Here is a 21,446-nt window from a genome sequence, read left to right on the forward strand (position 1 = left end):
TATTTCACTGCAGGAGGGCTAGAGAAATAATGAGGCTGAGTTTATTGTTTCAGTGTTACTACAAGCAAATTCTGTTGGTTTAAAAAGGGATTTGGGGATGTATCTTCCTTATCAGAGGTTTTATTTAGCTGTAGGTGTTCTGTAAAATGATTTCTTTTGAAATATGTCCACTGCAGGGACCTGGGAGGGTGCCAAGCTAGACCTCATCAATTGAATTATACGGATTAGTTCTTCCTGTCTACAGCAAAATGGTAATTATATCACCATCTTCCCGGAGCCCACTTTGCTAGTTTGAGGATGAATGGTATCCCATAAATAATATTTTTTCCTTCTAAACTTCATACTTTATTGCTGTTAAGGATCCACAACTTGACATAACTGATGGAAAAACACATTGGAATACTTAGGACTTGGCATATTTATTTAGCAACACATTGTTGTAAATGGAGAGCTACTCAGAGTGCAGATATGATTAGATAGTAAGAATCTATAAAACCAACTTGTTCTCATTTTTCTTAAATGTAAAGGCTTCTAATATTCAAGTTGATCTGTAATCATTTAGAAATACTTCCTCCAAAACTACAGAAGTCTCTTAAGTATACTCTCAATATGCTACTCAGTGCTCACATACTCTGGATAGTTTGATCAATATTTTATGTTTTTGTTTTTTTCCATAAACCACGAATCATATTCTAGGTAACAGACTCACAATTAGGAATTTAGTCTTCAAAAAGGAACAAAAAACCATGTTCTTCAAGAATATTAAATTAAAGAAATAAGATATTAAGTTATATTTTAGGCTGAGGTTTTCCTAGTTTTTTTTGGTTTTTTCTTGGCGGGGGGTGTTGAATGTTAATTTTTTAAAAACAATTTTGATCTCAGCCAGCAGGAGGAGCTCCTACCATAGTTATAAAACAATGTTCTTAGTGAGTTGGGCTTGAAAATTTTGTTATGCATTAAGCAGAATAGTCTTTGAAATTTTTAAAGTGCAAACTCTAAAACCAACAGATTCAAATTATTGTTAGGAAATTGAGAATTTCTCAGGGAAAAAACTAAGGGTTTAAAAGTTAGGTCATATTTTTTGTTTTAGATGGTAATCTAAAGAAAAAATATTAAGAGATGTTTGAAGTTCTATTTTATACAAATGACATTTCAAAAGGATGCGCCATTTCCCTGTTTTTAATGTGACAGTGGGCATTGTTTCTCAGCTTTGGCACAGACACCTTGTGGGGTGATGCCTTTCAATTTCTTCCATTTCTCAGAGCTTCAGGTTCTTCATCTGTTTTATGGGAGAATTCAATGAGATTATATATATATATATATGTATATGTATATGTATATATATGTATATGATATAAATAAAACACTTGGCAAATCTTAAAGCTGTCTCTAAATGTTGTCTATAACTACTCAAACTGTAAAATGATATATAGGTAAAGCTTTCATGAGGGCAGTGAGGCGGTACAGTGGGTAGAGCACCAGACCTGGACTCAGGAAGATCTGAGTTCAGATCCCACTTATCTCTTACTAGCTTTGTGACTCTGGGCAAGTTACTTAACCCTGTTTATCTCAGTTTCTTCATCTGCAAAATAAGATGGGAAAGAAAATGGGAAACTACTCCAGTATCTTTGCCAAGAAAACCCCAAATGGAATCATGAAGAGTCACATAACTAAAAGGACTGAAAAAGCTGTAAGGATACATAAAATGTGTTAGGAACATTCAAGAGCCAGTTTAATGTGTGCTATTTTTGTTAGTGCTTTGCTCCATGTTTCTGAGCAAAAGAAACTCCACCTGTACTTCAAGTTGCAAAATCAGTTCCTGGTGCTCTCATTTTTCAAACTATTCCAGAAAATACAAAAGGATAGCTCAAACTCAGATAGGTATCATTAGGTAGTCTAGATGTGTTGAATCAGTTGATTTTATGAATCTCAAGAGAATGAGCAATTTGAGTTTGCACTGAGGTTTTGAAATATTACACATTTTTAATCTGGCATTTGTTAAAGCCAAAAGTACACACATACAGAGCCACACACAAAGTCAGGCACAAATACCCCTATTGAAGAAGAATACTAAAGCACCTTTGTTGACTGATGCACGGCCCTTTGATGTTAACTGAAAGATTGAGCCATATTCTTTCTTTTCCTTTATTTGAGGATCAGTGATGGGCTTGGTGACATTTGGAGGAAAGATTTCATTTTGTCATTTGGAGAATGGTGGGGGAGAAGATAATAAAGAGCCATATGAGAGAATAAGGTAAAAAATATTTTCAACCTTGCCTGGCACTGGATCCATGACTGCCAGGGCCTTGTATGGAGGCCAGACTACAAAGAGTGAGGAGCAGATGGAACCGGCGGTCGTAAGACATTATAAACATTTTCGAAAATGATTCTACAAAAGCCAAGTGGCCTGTGGAGTAGTGATAGGGGAGGAGAGATTGGGGAGAGAACAGGAACCTGACTTTGAGATTTTTCAGCAGGTGGCAAACACTACCAAATGATTCTGGTATTAAAACTGTGGAGTTGGTGAGAAGCCGGATGGAGCATTGGAGGGAAAGAGCAGATGTTCCCCTGTTCCCTTGTCCTATCCCTGCCTGTGTGTTCTGGCAGCCATTTTCTATAGAATACCCATTTGTTTAACTAAGATGTTCCAGACTAATCAGCATCAATGGACCAGGCCCAATGGAAGACTGGATGTCTCATGAAGGATACTGTTTGTAACTGATCAGGCTATACACGAGATGCTGCTCAGGACTGATAACAATGCTACAAATAGCTCACATTTGTATGGTGTGTTAGGGTTTGCAAGGCCTGTTCTTCAAAACAGTCCCATGAGCTAGGTTGTGATAATCAAGTGATTGGTAAACTTGGCAAATATGCAGTATGGGAAAGAAAATGCATGGTGTATAAATGTATTTGTTAATAACATATTCTGATCCTGTGCAATAAGAAATAACAAATAAACAAATAAGGTCAGTTAGAATGTCCTGTAGAACTAATTTCTTGACTTTTAGGAAATCATCATCATCATCCTTGCCCTGGATTTGGTTCAAATTTGAGTTTAAATTTGAGTTCTGTTGCTTAATATATAAATGACCTTAGGCAAGTCACTTTACTTTCATGGGTCTCTGATCTGGCTTCTATAAAATGAGAGAGCCGGACTGGATGATCTTGAAGGACCCTTCCAACTCTCAATGAGTGATGTTACAATCTCAAGTATTATTGTGTATTGTTATGTATTTTGAATTTAATTATCCTTTTTTAACGTCAAAAATGTCAGAAGTCCCTATTCTCCATATCATAGCAATTATAATATTGGAAACATACATTGAGAAAATATATAACAGGCCACTATAAATTCAATTATACTTTTAAGTAAATTTCTGTTTCATTCGTGATCGTATCAATATGTGTTAAAAATAGGCATAGTAATAATACATTTATATAGACAATATGTGCTCTATCATAGAAAGCATGTTTGCTTATTTTATTCTACTGAATCAGACTACATGTTTTGTTGGAACTAAATAAATATTAAGGTGATGATGCTTCCTGGACTCCTGTCCGTAACTCTTCAGTTCCCCAGGAGTTCATGGTCCACAAGTTTAGAAGCACTGAAAAAACTATCCAAATTTGGGTCCATAGGTCAGTTGTGGTCCAGAAAAAAAGTGTCCCTCCATTTATACCACTCTCTCTTTTTTCCCTCACTTCTGATGAATGAACTTCTATCTTTTGTGATGGGTTGATAATCTGAAATAGCAAAGTGGGCAGGGGAAACAAGAAAAAGAAAGTCTTAAGAAAGGATATATAAATAAATATGGTCATATAATATATGAATATATAATAAATAAAAGTCATATAAATACATAAAATGTAATGTCAAACATTCTTAGTAACTATATATGAATTTGTGTTTTTGCCTTACAGAAGGCCTGAGGCCCTCTGATTTTGTTTACACAGATATGGCCCTCAGGAAAATCACCAGTGGTCTCCAATGGATGAAGGAAGAAACTCTGCAATGTGATATATTAGAAAGAGGGCTGGATTTGAAGCCAGAGGACCCAGAGGGTTCAAAACCTTGCTCTGCCATTTACTTGCATTGTAACTTTAGACAAGTCAGTTCACTTTTCTTTTCAAATCATTTCTTCATAATTTCCTAATCTGGGAAATGAAAGATTTGGACTAGATAACTTTCAAAAAAAGTCTTCCAGCTCTGAATCTATGATCTCATAATTTTCATCCTTAGATAGATACATACTAGCATTGATTGCTAAGTTGAGAAATCGTTATTAAATATATTCTAAAATACTGCCTTAGGTATCATATCATATTCTCTTCTGTGATTAATAAAGGTTAAAACTTACCCATGACTTTGCCAGCTATGATAAATGCTGAGATAAATGATGTGAGCAGTTGACTATGCACAGATATGTTGTCTGTTGGCACCTCATTTTAACAAAAGATCCACGGTTAATTGTGTGCAATGTAAAGATGCCCAGAAAACCCAGCATCACATGAGTAACCCCAAAGGAATTTGGGGAAATGATTCATAGATGGTTTCTTGATTTTAATAGTCATCTTTTTCCCCAGTTGATAAATGGTCAAAGGATATGAACAGGCAATTTTCAGAGGAAGAAATTAAAGCTATTTGTAACCTTATGAAAAAATGTTCTAAATCACTTTTGATTAAAGAGATGCAAATCAAAATAACTCTGAGGTACCACATCACACCTATCAGATTGGCAAACATGACAGAACAGGAAGATGATAAATGTTGGAGAGGATATGGGAGAGCTGAAACATTAATACATTGTTGGTGGAGCTGTGAGCTGATCCAACCATTCTGGAGAGCAATTTGGAACTATGCCCAAAGGGCTACAAAAATATGCATATCCTTTGGCCCAGCAATATCACTTCTAGGACTGTATCCTCAAGAGTTCATAAAAATGGAAAAGGGTCCCACATGTACAAAAATATTTTTTATAGCACTCTTTGTGGTGGCCAAAAACCAGAAAACAAGGGGATGCCCACCAATTGGGAAAAGGCTGAATAAATTGTGGTATATGAATGTAATGGAATACTATTGTGCTATAAGGAATGATGAACAGGAAGACTTCAGAGAGGACTGGAAAGACATATATGATCTGATGCAGAGCAGAAGGAGCAGAACCAGGAGAACTTTGTGCACAGCCACGACCACAGTGTGCGAGAGCTTTTCTGGTGACTTGGAATTTCGTAGCAATGCAAGGACTTAAAAAAAATTCCCAATGGTCTTCTAAGGCAAAATGCCTTCCTCATCCAGAGAAAGAACTATGGTGTCCAATCGTAGAATGTAGCAGATCATTTTGTGTGTGTATCGCATTTTGGTTTGTTAGATGATTTCTCCATTCATTTTAATTCTTCTACACAGCATGACTATAGTGAAAATGCATTTAATAGGAATGTATGTGTAGAACCTATGCAAAATTGTATGCTGTCTCTGGGAGGGAGGGAAAAATAGTAATCTAAGTTACATGGTGGTGATTGTAGAACACTGAAAATAAATAAAATTAATTTTTAAAAAATAGTCATCTTTGATTGTTAGTGATACACATTCCAATTTAGTGAGGACAGAAAAGTGTAGGCTCACTATGAGCCTATACTGCCCCCATCAAGCCATACAGCATTGTATGAGTGTTGTGTGTGTGTGTGTGGGGGGGGGGGGGGGGGGGGTTAGTGTATGAGGCAAGTTTTGGCAATAAAGTGACACCTTGTGGACAAATTTGAGTATTGCACCTGAATAGCAGATGAACTCCTTAAAAAGGGGTCAAGGATTGAAAGATAAAAGAGGTCTTAAAGATCCTTTAGTTCAAGTTCTTCCTTTTATCGAGGAAACTGAGATCCAAAGAGATTTAGTGACATTCCATAGATAAATAGGTAGTGGTTTTTTTTTTTAAGAAAGAACTGTGTCTGATGGCATAAGATCAACCAAGTATTTAACATCCAAATGTTCTAATAAGAACGAATATGAAAGGTTCACCCTTATTATCAAGAAGCTTACAGTTAAATATCTGGAGAAATACTAAACTGAGTCATGAACTAATCAGTTTTCATCCCATATTCTGCATTTTATTTTGCAAAGCACACGATCCAAATGCCCATCCTTCAGTAAACAGTGACGTAAATAGAAGGTATTTCCCCAACTGGTCATAAGAGTGACTGACTCTGCCCCTAATATCTTTTCCCAATGCCTAACCTCCTCTTCAGTTTTAGAATTCACTACCTTTGAAAACTGGATAAAATTATCTGAGACCCTAAACATTGATGTAGTTCCTTGAAATTATAAGAGTATGAGCTAAACAAAGGGACTTATAACATCTATTTGTAGATCCAATAAACCTCTAAAACTTTCTTGTGAAAAAAAATCCATTTTACTTTTTAAGGATTTGTACATTTTAGAGTATATTTTACCATCCCTTGGGTCTCTTATATGATCAAAATATCTTTGTTAAACAATTATATGGCACCCTACATATCTCCATCCATTTTAAATTTTTGCCACATTTAAAAGGAACTAGCAGCTCCTCAAATTCAAAATATAAGAGGGTTTCTAAAAGATGTTAAGTTCTGAGAAAAGTGTTCTCCATAAAACGAACTTCTTCCTAATACTTTTATAAGGATTTGTAGTTTTATGTCAGAGATATAAGAATATACAAAGGATGCATGCTTTATTGGCTTGTTGTATGGGTCTTTATCATTTTAGACCTTTTTGATCCTAAAAAAAGGTCTTAAAAATCACCTACTCCACACCATCACGATTCATAATTTTGCAGAGGAGGAAACTGAGGACCAGCGAGATTAAGTGTACTTCTTACTATTGTATAGATATAGCTGATTGCTTAGAGAACAAAACTTGACCTTATCACACTTGTGTACCAACTTCTACTCAGGCAAGAAAAGTCTTTTTTTTTTTCTTAAAAGGAAGTCTTGCCCTGCTGCTCTTTCTCACTGTGTAAAATGGAGAAAATAACAACTTCCTATATCAATTTGTACTTATCCACTACTATATTTGCATTTTTACATAGGCTTTCTGGAGGCAGTGCCTTAACCCGAAAGATTACTCTGAGTCAAGCATGCTACAAAGGGAGGTGCTTCATAGTACTCACTGCCTATAGATAAGGGCTGCTGTTCACTCTTTGTGGAGTGGAGCAATGACATTGGTATAGACAGAATGCAACTGCAATAGTTTAGGTAAGGACTAGGTTCTGTCTATCCTTCCTGAGTGGTAATATTCCTTTGACCTGGATCTAGCTACCACATGCTCTACTTGCGCGTTAAATTACACATAATGAAAAGCACTTGTCTGAAATCAGTCACATAGGTCTATATGAAAAGACTATCAGGATGGAAAAAATAGCTAAAACGTCACCAAAGAACAGGTGGTAAAGGTTTGCTTAGTAGATATAGGGGAAGTTGATGAAGTCCGTTGAGTCAGGCTTCTCCAAGATACCAACAAATACAGCCAGAGTTCCTTGGTTATAGAGGGCGCTCAAGGTCAGTAAGAACATCTTTCCTCACTTTTTAATCCCAAACACCGGGACAACTAGGTGGTGCAGTGGATAGAACATCAGTGCAGGAGTCAGGAGGATCTGAGTTCAAATCTCACCTCAGACACTTGACACTCACTAGCTGGGTGACCTTGGGCAAGTCACTTAACCCCAACTGCCTCATCCTGGATCATCTCCAGTCATCCTGATGAATATCTAGTCACTGGATTCAGATGGCTCTGGAGGAGAAGTGAGGCTGGTGACCTGCACAGCCCTCCCTCACTCAAAACAAAGTCAAGTGCAAGTCATGTCATTATTTCTCTGATGGCATGGTCTTCTTTGACAGTGAAGGATGAATACACACACACACACACACACACACACACACACACACACACACACACACACACACACAATCCCAAACACCAGATCCTTCTATTATCAATATAATGAGACAGCTAGGTGGTACAGGGACAAGAGTCTGGGCTGAGAATCAGGAAGTTCTGAGTTCAAATTCAGGCAGTTACTAGCTGTGTGATCCTACACAAGGTACATACTCTCTATTGCCCTCAGTTTCCTCAACTGTAAAATATAAATATTAATAACACCTATCTTCCAGGATTGTTGTGAGGATCAAATGAGATAATATTTACACAGTGCCTGGCACATAGTAAGCATTATATAAATGCTAGCTATTGTTATTAAACATATATAATTATATAACAAATAACATGATGCATAATTATATCATATATTTGCTTTAATAATCATAATTATTAATAATAATCACCGATATCCACTCCATAAACTTGCTGTGAAGATCAGATTGGATGATATTTTCACAATGCCTGGCACATAGTAGGCTCTCTATACAGGCTAGCTATTCTTATTGTTATGGTTGCTGTTTTGGTTAACTCTGGTCCACTGCTACATCACTTTTTTCTTCCCAGTTTCTATCACTCTCAAACTTACTCCCAGAATGAGTAGATCCTTCACAGATTTTGGCTAGGCAGCTCAACAAAATCCTCAAGTCTCGGAGAACTTGGCTAAACATTCTTCTCTTTTTATCTGGAGGAAAGATGAGTCTGATTCAGAGGGCAAGTTATAATCACTTCAAAGATTGTTGAATCTTTCAGGATGGATGGATTCTTGATTCACCAGCACATATCACAGTCCTACTGATTCTTAGGATGTACCTTTTGTGGGTTGGAAAAAAAATCTTATCCAGTGACCACCTTTTTGTTAATGTACATTTCCAAGCTTAGGGTGGTCTGCACTTAGACAACAGAGTTAATGTCCATTACAAAATCCATCTTTAAAGCTTTTCTGCGTAAGGGCTTGTACTTCACTGGCAGAGCCTTTAAGAATTTAGAATCATCGTCACATCATAATAAGGCATCAAATTTGAACTTTGGTGGAGAAATCATTGTGATTTTTGTGAAAGCATCCTCTCATTTAGTTTGATCTGATCCTTCTAAGAATAAAACTAAAAACTTTTAGAAGAGAGAAACAAAGAATTTCTTAGATTCAATAGACTCTACCATTATACCTTATTGTATCCCTCAAGGAGACAAGCCAATGGATTTACATCACTAGTCAACATTATTAATTGGTGTAAAAATTTATTAATTGAGGTTTCTGAATCTCTTTATAGACCAGCAAACTATTGCTATAAAATTCATGATTCAGATATCACTAAAAAGGTAATACAGAAAACCCTTGGGAATTTTAATTAATGTCTAGTTATTTAATATGCAGTGTTGGATTGACTATTACACTCCCCACAGGAAGTATTACAAACTTTTTCTTCTTTCTCATTCCTATACAATCTATATTCTTGCCCTCTCAGCACAAACCACCTCACGGTTTACCAGGAAAAAAAATTGAGTCCATCTGTCACGAAGGCCGTCTTCTCCCACAGCCTCGACATCAAATACCTTTAACCTCATCTTTCATTATTTTCCCTTTTGCAACAGTCTAAAAGCAAGTGGTAGACCAACTCCATAGCAAGGCAGATACTTCTACTTGTGTTCTCAATCCCATTCCCTCCAGTTCCTGAGGAGCCATACCCTCTTTTCCCTGCACTTTTAACCTCTCTTTATTGCTTTCTTCTTTGCTGCCTATGCTTAGATCTTCACTATCTTTAAGTCTCACTTGACTTCTATTAGTTTTTTTTAAGGTATCATCCTGTATTACTTCTTTCTCGTGTAGTCAAAATTTTCAAAAATAAAGCTGCCTATTCTCCTCCCTTCCATTTGCTCACCTTCCACTAATTTCTAGTGTATTTTAAACAAAGACTATGCCACTTTTTTCTTTGTGTTGTATACCTAATCTGTTCATTGATTTAACTCTATTTTTAGCCAGAACCAGAGAGTTTGGATAATTATTGCTTTGTAATATAGTTTGAGATGTGGTACTGCTACGCTTCTTTCTTTCCTATTTTTTAACATGATTTTCTTTAAGATTCTTGATCTTCTGTTCCTATGGGTGAATTTCATTATTTTTTCCTAGCTCTAAAAAACCAGTCTTTTGGTAACCGTTTAGCCCTCCTTATCTTTACTTCCTGTCTTCCTTCATGACTCAGCTCAAATTTCACCTTCTTCAAGAGGTCTTTCCTGATCTTCCTCTCAACTACATACCTGTCCCTCCCATTGTTGGTTCCTTCAGAGATTACCTTCTACTTACACAGTATGGATCTTGTATATGCAGTTTTTTGGATCTTGTCTCTCCTGTTAGAATGAGAGAGGTCCTTGTGGGCCTGAGTTATATATTTGCCTTTCTTTTTTCCAGCACCTAATACATACTAAGAGTTTAGCAAATGCTTTTTGACTGACTGATTGACTGGTAGTTTGGTATGGTGCTAAATACTTAAATTAATTTAGGAAACATTGGCATTCTTATTAGCATGTCCTACATACTAATAATTACTATTTCACCAATTATTTAGGTCTCTATTTCTATAAAGAATATTTTACAGATATATTCATATAGTTCCTGTGTCTTGGCAGATAAACCTTTCTCTGGGTTCCTATAATATTGTTTGTGAGCAATACCTTCAAGAAATCCCTTGCTTTCATATTCTCTCCCTCTTTTTTCCTATTGAAATCTAATCTCTCCAAAGGACCTATAAGCACATTTCTTACCAAAACACAAATGATTAACAAGGTTGAATGTTACCCTTGCTATGGTGTTTACAAGTTAACAGGTGGTGAAGACTTAAGCAAAATGAATAAACTAGGAAATAGAAAAACGCTAAATTTCAGGGGAAAGCAAGGTTAGTTGGGATGTTTTTGTAGAGTGGGCAAGATAATTGCCCAATATCTGGTATTCCTAAAATTGTATTAAGCAGGTAGCTATCCCACCTACTCAAAATAAGGCCATCCTTGCTCTCTACTCCGCCAGACAGTAATGAAAATAGGTAGGTGGTGTAAGCATATTATAACTATTTTACAGTTGAAGAAACTGAGACTCAGAGAAGTTTACATATTGAGCAAAGCCTGGGTAAAAACCTAGATCAATTTTTATTGTTTTGCATCATGTAAGGCATATAATAATCATTAAAATTATGCAACAAGTAGTAAGTCCCACAAAATTTATAAACCAATTTATCAATACTCATTCATTGTATTAAACATTGGTTATACACCAGACATTTTGGTAAGTTCTGGGAGAAGGAAGGAAGAAAGGAAAGAAGAGAGAAAGAGAGAAAAAAAGGAAGGAAGGAAGGAAGGAAGGAAGGAAGGAAGGAAGGAAGGAAGGAAGGAAGGAAGGAAGGAAGAAAGGAAGGAAGGAAGGAAGAAAGAAAAAGAAAGAAAGTCTCTCCTCTCAGAGAGTTTACATTCTATCTGGGGAAACAACATGTACCTATAAAAGTAAGTAGAAAATATAGACAAAATTAGAAATAAAGTATTTTCAGAAGGGTTACCTCACATAAGAGATGGTACTTAAGCCGAGCTTTGAAAGAGTTTGACTTGCAAGAAATAGAGGTGAGACTTTAGTTACTCTAAAGTAAAAAACATTATGTATACACTGACCTCCCAAAACTCTGTCATCTTTTCTAAGCTACTATGTATTACAAATCACCCAAACAGCCAAGAAGCATTTATTAAGCACCTATTATATGTGAAATACTATGTCAAACACTGGGGATACAAATACAAAAAGAAAAAGTGGAGCTTATATTATGCAATGTGCTCCCAGAGTTACTACGTAGCTTTCAAATAGAATCCATATTTTCTTTCAATGATTTTTGCCAAAGTTGAGGATTATAAATTGTTTTTTTCTTGGATTTGGGCAGGGGGAAAAGAGGGGCAGAAATTACAGGGAACATTTTAGATACCAAATGAAAGTAAATCTTACTTTTATTTGAAGTTATTATAAGAAAAGTCCACTTTCACTAGGGGCTAAACAGTGGCAGCTCTTTGAAAGGAATTCATCCCAAGCTTATTACTTTATGAAGATTCTGATTTACTTTGTGGGCTTTTTAGGACTGTTGTATTCTAATCATGTTTATGAAGTTATGATTTGTTCAGGGGAACAAACTTGGGAGAAAAGCATAGAGTCCACCAAGCATGGTCAACATTTCTCCTCTTCCAGAATTCAAGTTCTCATCTCCAAGACTATGGATTTCCTTTCATTAAATCTATGGTCTTATTCCTAACAAGGAAGGAAATTGGAAAATTGGCTGACACTCACCTTCAGGATTTAGCTAACAAGAATGAGATATTTTGTTACTGCCTCAACACAAAAAGCATTTCTTTAGAAACACATTATTGTATTTTCACATCAATCCTGTGATATAGACCTCACCAAAATATATATATGTTTTGAAGAGGACCACTATTTGGATATCAATGCACATTTGGAAAGAACTTTTAAAATTTGAAACTAATTTGAAATTTCCCTCCTTGCCCCATGATATTTTATGACATTATGTTCCTAATTTGGTTATGTCTATTATTTTAATTTAGAATGTGAAATAGTGGAAAGTTATATTAATGCTTCCTGCTGGTGTGCAAAGTATACTGGGTGTTCCAAAAGCATGCTAATGGAAATTAAGCCTATAAAGCTGAAAATGCTTCAAGTAGAAACCCAGCAAAGGAAAACACACCTGTCATCCAAAGACTAGTCAATTTCAGAGAGAAATTCATCACCAGGAAGTTGACCCTTGGGTGTTTTTATTTATTTTTGTTTGGCCCACAAGCACTCATGAAAATGTTCTACTAAGACATGGAAGAGTTGTGCTATGTATGTGTGTATGTATGTATGTATGTATGTATGAATCCCCAATGTTGGGGACACAGCATCATACAGTACCTTCATGTGATCTAACAAATTGAAAGAAAAGGGAAATTTCTAGTTGTAGAGAGCTCTTGCCAAATGTACATTAATGATTAAATAGCATTTTTCTTAAAGCTAGCTTATTTTTCTTGTGAGATCTATATGACAAGATTGAGATGAAAATACAATAAAATGTGTTTCTACATAAATACTTTTTTGTCTGTGAGGTAATAATAAAGTATCTTTGAGGCAGCTAGGTAGCCCAGTGGACAGTGTTGAACTTGGAGTAAAGAGTTCAAATCTTGCTTCAGATATTTGTTAGCTAAATGAACTTGATTCAATCACTTAACCTCTTTAGGGGAGTTTGGGGTTTTATTTTTGTAGAGTTTTGGTAGGAGACCGCTGACTCCTCTCCATGTCACCTTAATATTAGTTCATTAACATATGTATAACATTTTAAAGTTATCAGTAACACCTTAGGATTAGTTCATTAGTATAATGCTTTGCGAATGCTCCTCTGGTTTTACTGTGCATGTCTGGAATTTATCTGAGGCTTACAGACCACAGGTAGTTAGCAGGACCAAGAGGTCCTTATAGTAAGACTTATGTGGCTTTCCATATTTAGCACATATTCTTAGGATTTTAGTTAATTTGTGAGATTGTTTTCAGTGGCTTCTGTGCTCTCCTAATTCATAAGACAGTCTGTAAGTGGCTTCTAGGTTCCTTTTGCAATCTTACTCCCCACTATTGTTGCCTTATATCAGTTACTTAGAAACTGGCTTATTATACTAACTGGAAGGAGATGGAGGGTTGGTCAGGTAGACAAGAACAAAACACAATTCTTAACATACCTATCTCAGAAGTCCCTGCTTCTCCCCACAGCCATCCGGGAAAGCAATCCTTATGAAGACAGTCAATCAATTACTCAATCAATAAACATTTACCTATCAATAAACTTGACTTTGAAATTACTTCTGTGAGTGCTGCAGCCCTATCTCCTCATCAGCCACAGCTACTAAAGATTCAGGAAAGAGAGTTCTCACCACCAAAGCCCTTAGCACTGTCAATTTGTTCAACATACAAAATGATCATGGTTTTATTGATCAAAATGCCATAATTTAATAATACCATTTTCCTTGCTACTCTACCTTAAGGAGAATGGGATTTTTGCATCTGAATTGAAGATGAAACCTCCTCGAGAATAAAGACACTTCTTATATTTCTATTTGTATCCCAGAACTTAACATGGTACACTACTCATAGTAAGTACTTAAATGCTTTTTCATTCATTTTCATTCATATGGGAAAGTGAATCTTCTCTAAAGCAATGAAGGATATCCAGTAGATTAGGGTATTCCATTGGTCTGAAGATTGTAGAAAGCTCAATGAGGATGAAAACTAGAGGAAAAAAAGGCAATCCTTGGTGACCTTGGAAAGCGTAGTATCAGTAGAGTAATGGTATCAGAAGATTCAAAAGGGTTGGTGGTTGATGAGAGACAGAAAAGTGAGGAAATAGAACTATCGGGTGTTGACAAGCTTTTTCCAAGAAGTTCAGCAGTAAAGAAAAGGGAGAAAGATGCTTAATAATTACAGGGTTCTCTTCATCTTTGTTTATATGTCCTCTGAAGAAAAGCCCTCACTGGTGAATGAGTATCCCTCTTTTTCCATTTAAAAGTCTCATAATGTATTCCATTAGTTCTGGGAACTCTGCCATTCTGTGTGTGTGTGTCTGATGAAAGGGGGTTACTTTGTCAAAAGCTGTAGAGAAGTTCATAACACATATTGGCAGATGCTCTACCCTTCACAGAGGGGAAAGCTTTGCCTAATTCTCAATAGGCCTAAAATTAAACTCTTTGCTTAGCTACCACCTAGAAGTGACTAACATACTCAGGAGAGTAAAGCTCATTAAATCTTTTTTCATTTCCAGGTGTTAGTCTTTTAGAAGCTACATTCTTCATGTATTTGAAGACAGTTTAACCCTCATGTCATGGTAATTCTCACTTTTTTTTGTGAAAAGCACAAGCACAGGTGTGCAAAGGAGAAAATCTATTTTGTCAATGATTTTTCAATCCTGTCAGTTATGTCACCTCTAGGCTTCAGTTTTCATCTGCAAAATAAAAGAAGTTGATCTAATTGATCTTTAAAGTCCCCTCCATCTCTGAGTCCATAATTCTTTCACCCTAAGAACAACATTAGTCAGTATTCTAGGACATCTTAATCTACATCTTTGGGTAGATAAACCCATCAATATAAATCAATATACATGTTTTCAAGGCAGAAAATGTACAAATACTATTGTTAATCAATTGGCAAGCATTTATGAAATTCCTGCTATGTTGAAGCACTGGAGATATGAAGACAAAAATGAAACAGTCATTGCCCTTACCTTCCATGAAATTTTCTCCAATCTACATCTGCTGGTCTCACTGGTTTCAACTCCATTGAAGAAGATGACCCTCCCAGGTTAAACTCATCACCTCTAATCTCATCACCTTGCTGTTTATTCAAGCTTTGATTGACACCACTTCAGCCTCTTCTCTCCTCTAATTGAAGGGCTAGAGGGTATAATACTAAACTCATCCCAATGCCTTCCTTTAAAGAGGGCAAGAAACTGGAGTTTTCTAATAACTCTGCTCTGCATATGCTACTCTGCCTGGTTTCATTTCCATTGAATAAGATGCCCCTGTGTTGAGTAGCCCCTGGTATCCTCCACTTTCTTTCTTTCCTCAGTTGCTGTGTTGTCTCACTCAGATTGTGAAGTCCTTGAGAGCAGGTACTGTCTTTCTTTGTATCAGTTGTATACCCAGTGTTTAGCACTGCATGGCACATAGTGGGCACTTCACAAAAGTTTATTGAATTGGATTTTCTTCTTAATGATCAGGCATTTATAAGCAAATATTTTTTTTAATGTGCCATGGATTGTATACCAGGCAAGTAATATTTAGTTAATTTTTTTTTATGTGACTCAAAGGTATAAGGGAAAAAGAATGGGAAATGACTTAAAAGTACTTCCAAGAACCTAGAAAACTGAAACTTGCATTCTCAAGTATGAGAGATAGTTGGGAATTGGTGCTTTGGTCATTCTACCTGAGACAATGAAGGTGACATTTGACCAGAGTCATAATTAGTATAGGAGGAGTAGGTCTGTGCCCCAGGGAAATAATTTGAATCTTAATCTACTGAGTTTAATGGTTAATTAGCAAAAACTAATTATTTAAAGTAGGAAAGTACCACATAGCAAGCTTCTTTTTCTCCGGTCTCCCAGTGGCTGTGCCCTAGATGAGCTCTTGGCTTTTCTTGCCCCTGCTTCTTCCTCCCCAACTGCCTTTCTAATGCAAAAAAGAGACAGGTAACCCCAAATGCAATCACTAGGCACTTCCTCTCTGACCAGGTACCATATTCTGGAAGGACCACATAATCCAACCCATAGGCTTTCAGCTGACCCCCAACTCTAGCTTCTGTCCCTTTGCTACAGAAAACAAGTAGCTAGAAGTTTGCTCTACCTGGGACAACAGTGTGGCAGAAGACTGCTGTAATAATGTTCATCCAGAGAACTGAGAAACTAATGCAAATGAGGCAGGGTGCTAACATGCATATGTGCCTCCGCTAGACCTAAAGGAGAGGAAACTAGCGCATTGAGATTGAGGCCAGTTGAAAGCAAATTCTCCAACATGACAGGAGTCTGAGACAGTTTTGAAATACAGCCACTAGGAAAATAACAACAAAGAGAAAGGAATAAGAAAGATGACTAAAGGGGCATATAAGGTGAAAAGATAGAAATTACCAAATATTTTAGGAGGAAGAAAACTAATGCAACTTCGAATACGGTTAAACCAACAGGCAAAATATTAAAAACAGCAGGTAATATGGCCTCCAGATCATCTAAATGAGTCCAAACATTTCTGAATAAATATTGCAAGACAAGGAAAAGTGAAACACTTATAATGGTAATTTAAATGGGAAGATCTTTCCCATTCGTTAATAGCCCCCTGCAACTTGGGTCACATGGAAACTTGAGTCACATGAGTCTGTGGAGGGAGGAGTTTGCAGAACGGATGGAGCAGGAAGGGTAGAACAGGAAGAGACAGAGCTAGAGTAGAGCTGAGAGGAAATTGGTCAGAGCAGTCAGACCTGAGGGAGAGGAGGCAGATAGCTAGGCTCTTGAGTGTTTGCTTGGTTGTGGGAAAGCCCTAGCATGGGGAAGGTTTTGGGGTAATGTTATTCTCCACATTGCTGTTGTGTACAGATTTCTTTGTTACTATGATGGATTTGGCTTTCTGGTGTCTGAGTAAGTGTTTTGATTCTATCTTCCATGTGAAGAATCTGTTGTTGTGCTATGATATTCACTGTGAATATCAGGTTAGCACTACAACACCTGACAAAGCTGAGGACTCTGTGGATCCCCAAAAGAGAAGTGGGCCAGAGTAAGATGTTTCCAAATAGTTCAAGAAAGAAATAAGAAATTTGAAGGTAGAATTTTTGGTCAGCATAGTAGAAATCATCAGAAAAAAAAACCCACAACAAAAGCCTTGAATCTGATAGCAAATCTCACCAAAGAAATAAAAGAGAATGGATTTAGAATATAAATACACAAAATATTGGGATAATCTGGAAGAACAGAAGCAAAAAGCAATACTGATCTGCATTGGGAGAGGGAGTTATCTCACTGGGAGTTCCATGCAAAATTGAAATCATAGGATCTGTCCAAAATAAAAATATTTTGTACATGCTTATGTATGAGTATGTCTCCCCTGATTATATAAGCTCCCCTGATTATATAAGCTCCTTGAGGACAGGGGTTTTTCCATTTTTTTTCTTTTTTTCCTTTCTTTCTTCGTCTATCACAGTGCTTGGCACACAATCAATGTTAAGTGCCAATACTTCATTAATCTTGATTAAAATATTCACCTTTCAGACAATTACGCTCTGTAAAAAAAACTTGAGAATAGCTAACTAGAAAGAGATGAAACTAGCTGTAAATCAGTTCTGAAGAAAGAAAAATTTTATTTTGTTGGCAACTTCTGAGAGTAATATTCTCCATGACAGAATTCTTATGTCAAACAAAGATCTATTGTCATAATGACATAAAATCTGTATGCATTTCATTGGTATAAATCTTTGTGTGGCTTTTTTAAAGAAGTTTATTCAGCAAATATGTATGTTTGCATCCTTAGGGGGCTGTAATGTGTAGGAACTACCACAATCTGTTTACAGGAGTCTAATATTTGTATTTGCTTAATATTCAGAGTTCAGGAATCTGGGCCAAAATAGTCAGATGCTGACTCTGAAGGCCAGATGTAGGACAAATAAATTACCTTCTGAGAGGCAATGCAAAATAGTGGAGAGTGTAATGGACTTGGAGTCAGAAAGACTTGGATTCCCATTGTGCTTCAGATACTTATTAATTTTGTGACCCTGGGCAAGTCATTTAACCTCCTGAGCCTCAGTTTCCCTCAGCTTCAAAATAAGGGGGTTGAGCTCCAAGATCCCGAGGTAACTTCCCTCTCTAAATCTGTGATTTTATGATCTTTTTATTTGTATCTAGATGTAAATTCAGCTTCCATTCCAAGAGTGATGTTAGCCCTGTCTACCTTGGCCTTCTTAATCTATTTTCTCTTGGAAGCACTCTTGAATTCTGTTCGGAATATGAAGAGACCTAGACCAGTCCAGTAGAGTGCATGTCAAAGACAGCTCATGTTTTATCTTTATTACTTGTTTCAAGAAAATGAAAAGTACAAAAATCCAAAGTTATAGGACAGATAAGCAAGGGCCTGGCAAAGGGATTTACTAAAGGGTTTCTTTGACTACTAGAGAATTTCAGAGGAGGAGGACTAGTAGGAGTAGCAAGAGCAGCAGTAGTAAATCACATTTATAACACTTCAAAGTTTGCAAAGGTTTACATCTATTGCTATAACCATCCACCTGCCAGATGTTGCTGAAAAGTTACCCAAAATATGCCCACTTGGAAACCTGTTAATAGCCACTTGGCTTTAAGATGCTAGATTAAATCAAATATCAAACTTAAGATGTCTTTATATCATTCTCTATGTTGAGGTCAAATGGACCCACTTATTGTTCCATGTATCTCCTGCAAGCCTTTACAAGACTATCCCTCATGTCCAAAATGCTCTCCATCCTCACCTCTTAGGACCCTTAGTTTCCCTCAAGGCTCATTTCAAATGTCATCTCCTAAGAGACACTTCTCCTTATTCATCAGTTGTTAGAATTTTCTTCTCTATCATGTTTACTTTGTACATGCTTTATATTTAGTTCCCAGCACAGGGTTCTTAACCTGGGGTCCATGAACTTTTGAAATTTTACTTTTAAAAATTAAAAAAATACTTGGATAATTGTACTTCAACAAATGTGTTTCTTTTATGATACTATGTATTTTATATACATTAGTCTGAGAAAGGGTTCATAGATTTCATTGAACTGATAAGGGAATGTAGGACATACACCAAAAAATGGTTCAGAACTCCTGCCACAATCATAGACTTACAACTGTAAGGAACCTCAAAGTTTATCTTCTTCCAACTCATTTTACATGTTAGGAAACTGAGGCCCAGGGAGAAATAACATGCCCAAAGCCATGTAGGAATTGTCCAGGATGTCTAATCTCCAATCTAGCATTCTTTTCATTACAGCATTTCTTCTCATCATCATCACCATTACCCCCAGAAGAACTTCAGCTCCTTGAAGGCAGGGACTATTTTGGATTTGTTTGTGGGTTTTTTTGGTATAACTAGTGCCTAGCTTAGTAGACTGTCATGGGGAAGGCACTATGCTAGGTACTAGTTATATATTAATAATAACGATGATGATAACTAACATTTATATAGCACTTACTATGTGCCAGATTAAAATGTTAAGCATTTTATACCTATTATCTCATTTGATCCTCACAACAACCCTCGGAAGTGGGTGCGATTATTATCCCAGTTTTACAGATGTGAAAACTGACAGAAACAAAGGTTAAATGATTTGTCTGAGGCCACACAACTAGTGTCTGAGAGCAGGTTTGAACCCCAGTCTTCCTGACCATCCACTTTGCCACCTAGATGCTTCAATCACATGTTAATAATTATATGTAATATAATTATATTTCAACAATGCTATTGCAATAATATATTATGGTACTTATGTCAATAAATTCTTACTGAATTGAAGGATCATGGTGAAGCAAAATTAGTCAAAATGAGCTCATTTGAAATTTATCATGGTGTCAATCGATTGGAGAATGAGTAATAACCTTGTGGATTAGTAATGAAATTGAATGTTACTTATTGTGTTATTACCAATGAAAATTACGAATACAGAGAAGCTTGGAAAGATTTTGATATGAGCAAATGCTAAGTGAAGAATCAGAGAGACAGCAGCAATGTAAATGGAAACTAAAACAAAATAAAAACTGTGAAATAGTAATGTCCAAGTTTGACCCCAAAGAAAAGATATGAGAAGGCGTCTCCTCTCTTCTTTACAAAGGTGGGGGAGTCTCTGAGTCAAGGTCAAGGCGTGTAATAGTAGACTTCTTAGATGTCAATTAATTTTGCCGAACTATTTAAAAAAAACTTTGTTACAAAGATTAGAGAGACGGGTTAGGAAATTTAGGTGATGTAAACACAAAAATTATCAGTAAAATTTTACTTATAGAAAAGAAAATATCATGAAAAAATGAACGTATGGGAACGTATAGTCACTTTAAAACAGAAGCGTCATGCTTGTCAACTTGTCACAAAGATTCAATTTTCATATTTCTTTGAACTCTTGTATCTATTGCCTACAGCAAAGAAAACCTGTACTCAACCCAACAATTTAACAAACAGTAATGAAACACTGGGCTAAGACCTAGGGCACAGAATAACACTCACTATACACTTTAGGTTCACCATGGAGCAAGACAATATGCAAATAGTTATGAAACAAAACAGAATGGGGAAATGTGCATAAGAGAAGTCCCACTAGCTGCTATGAAACATTTCTTTCAAGATCTAGTTCTTGGAACCTATAAATGAATGATTTGGAGATTCTCACTAGATTACATACCTGAATAAACACGAAGGCAAAATTCAAACCCAAGTTCTCTTTCTCCAGTTCCAGGGCTTCTTCCACTATGACAAGCCATCTTTAGTTGAGTTAGGGTTGTTAAATTGCTAGAGAGACAACTGACATATTAGCTAGCTAATCTGATACCTTAATACCTCAAGGACTCATGATATACTCAAGGTAGATATTGTTTCCAGCAAATGCAAATTTTAGTCTCTCTGCACTTTAGATTAGTGATCTCCAACTCTATAAAACAATACCCTCATTTTTTGCAAAAAATAGTCACAGCTACTTTTTACAAAACATAATTTTATAAGCTTATAGTTTATTCAAATAAAAATAAGATTTTTATTGCATTTTATTAAAAAATGCATATCATATTATGAATAATTTTTCATGTCATAGGCATCTCACTGTATATACATACATATATATGTATATGTGTGTGTATATATATTTACATATATACATACACATATGTGTGTATGTGTGTGTATATAACAGAAGCATCTAATTTTCCATGGAAAAAAAATGTTATCTTGTCAATGTATTCTATATGCACATTTTGTACTTTTGTACTTCTACTTAAATTCTCTA

The 21,446-nt window shown here is 36.1% G+C and overlaps 1 long non-coding RNA gene across 1 annotated transcript; it reads right to left on the reverse strand.

Moving 5' to 3' along the window:
• Nucleotides 1-3,458: 3,458 nt before the first annotated feature.
• On the reverse strand, nucleotides 3,459-8,846 carry LOC140498403 (uncharacterized). The gene is made up of 2 exons (XR_011965087.1): nucleotides 8,314-8,846; nucleotides 3,459-3,747 (listed from the first exon to the last, which is right to left on the reverse strand). It is a non-coding gene; the product is annotated as an uncharacterized lncRNA (long non-coding RNA).
• Between the last annotated feature and the right edge of the window lie 12,600 nt (nucleotides 8,847-21,446).

Source organism: Notamacropus eugenii, chromosome 4, assembly GCF_028372415.1.
Source record: "Notamacropus eugenii isolate mMacEug1 chromosome 4, mMacEug1.pri_v2, whole genome shotgun sequence".
In the NCBI taxonomy this organism is placed as follows: domain Eukaryota; kingdom Metazoa; phylum Chordata; class Mammalia; order Diprotodontia; family Macropodidae; genus Notamacropus; species Notamacropus eugenii.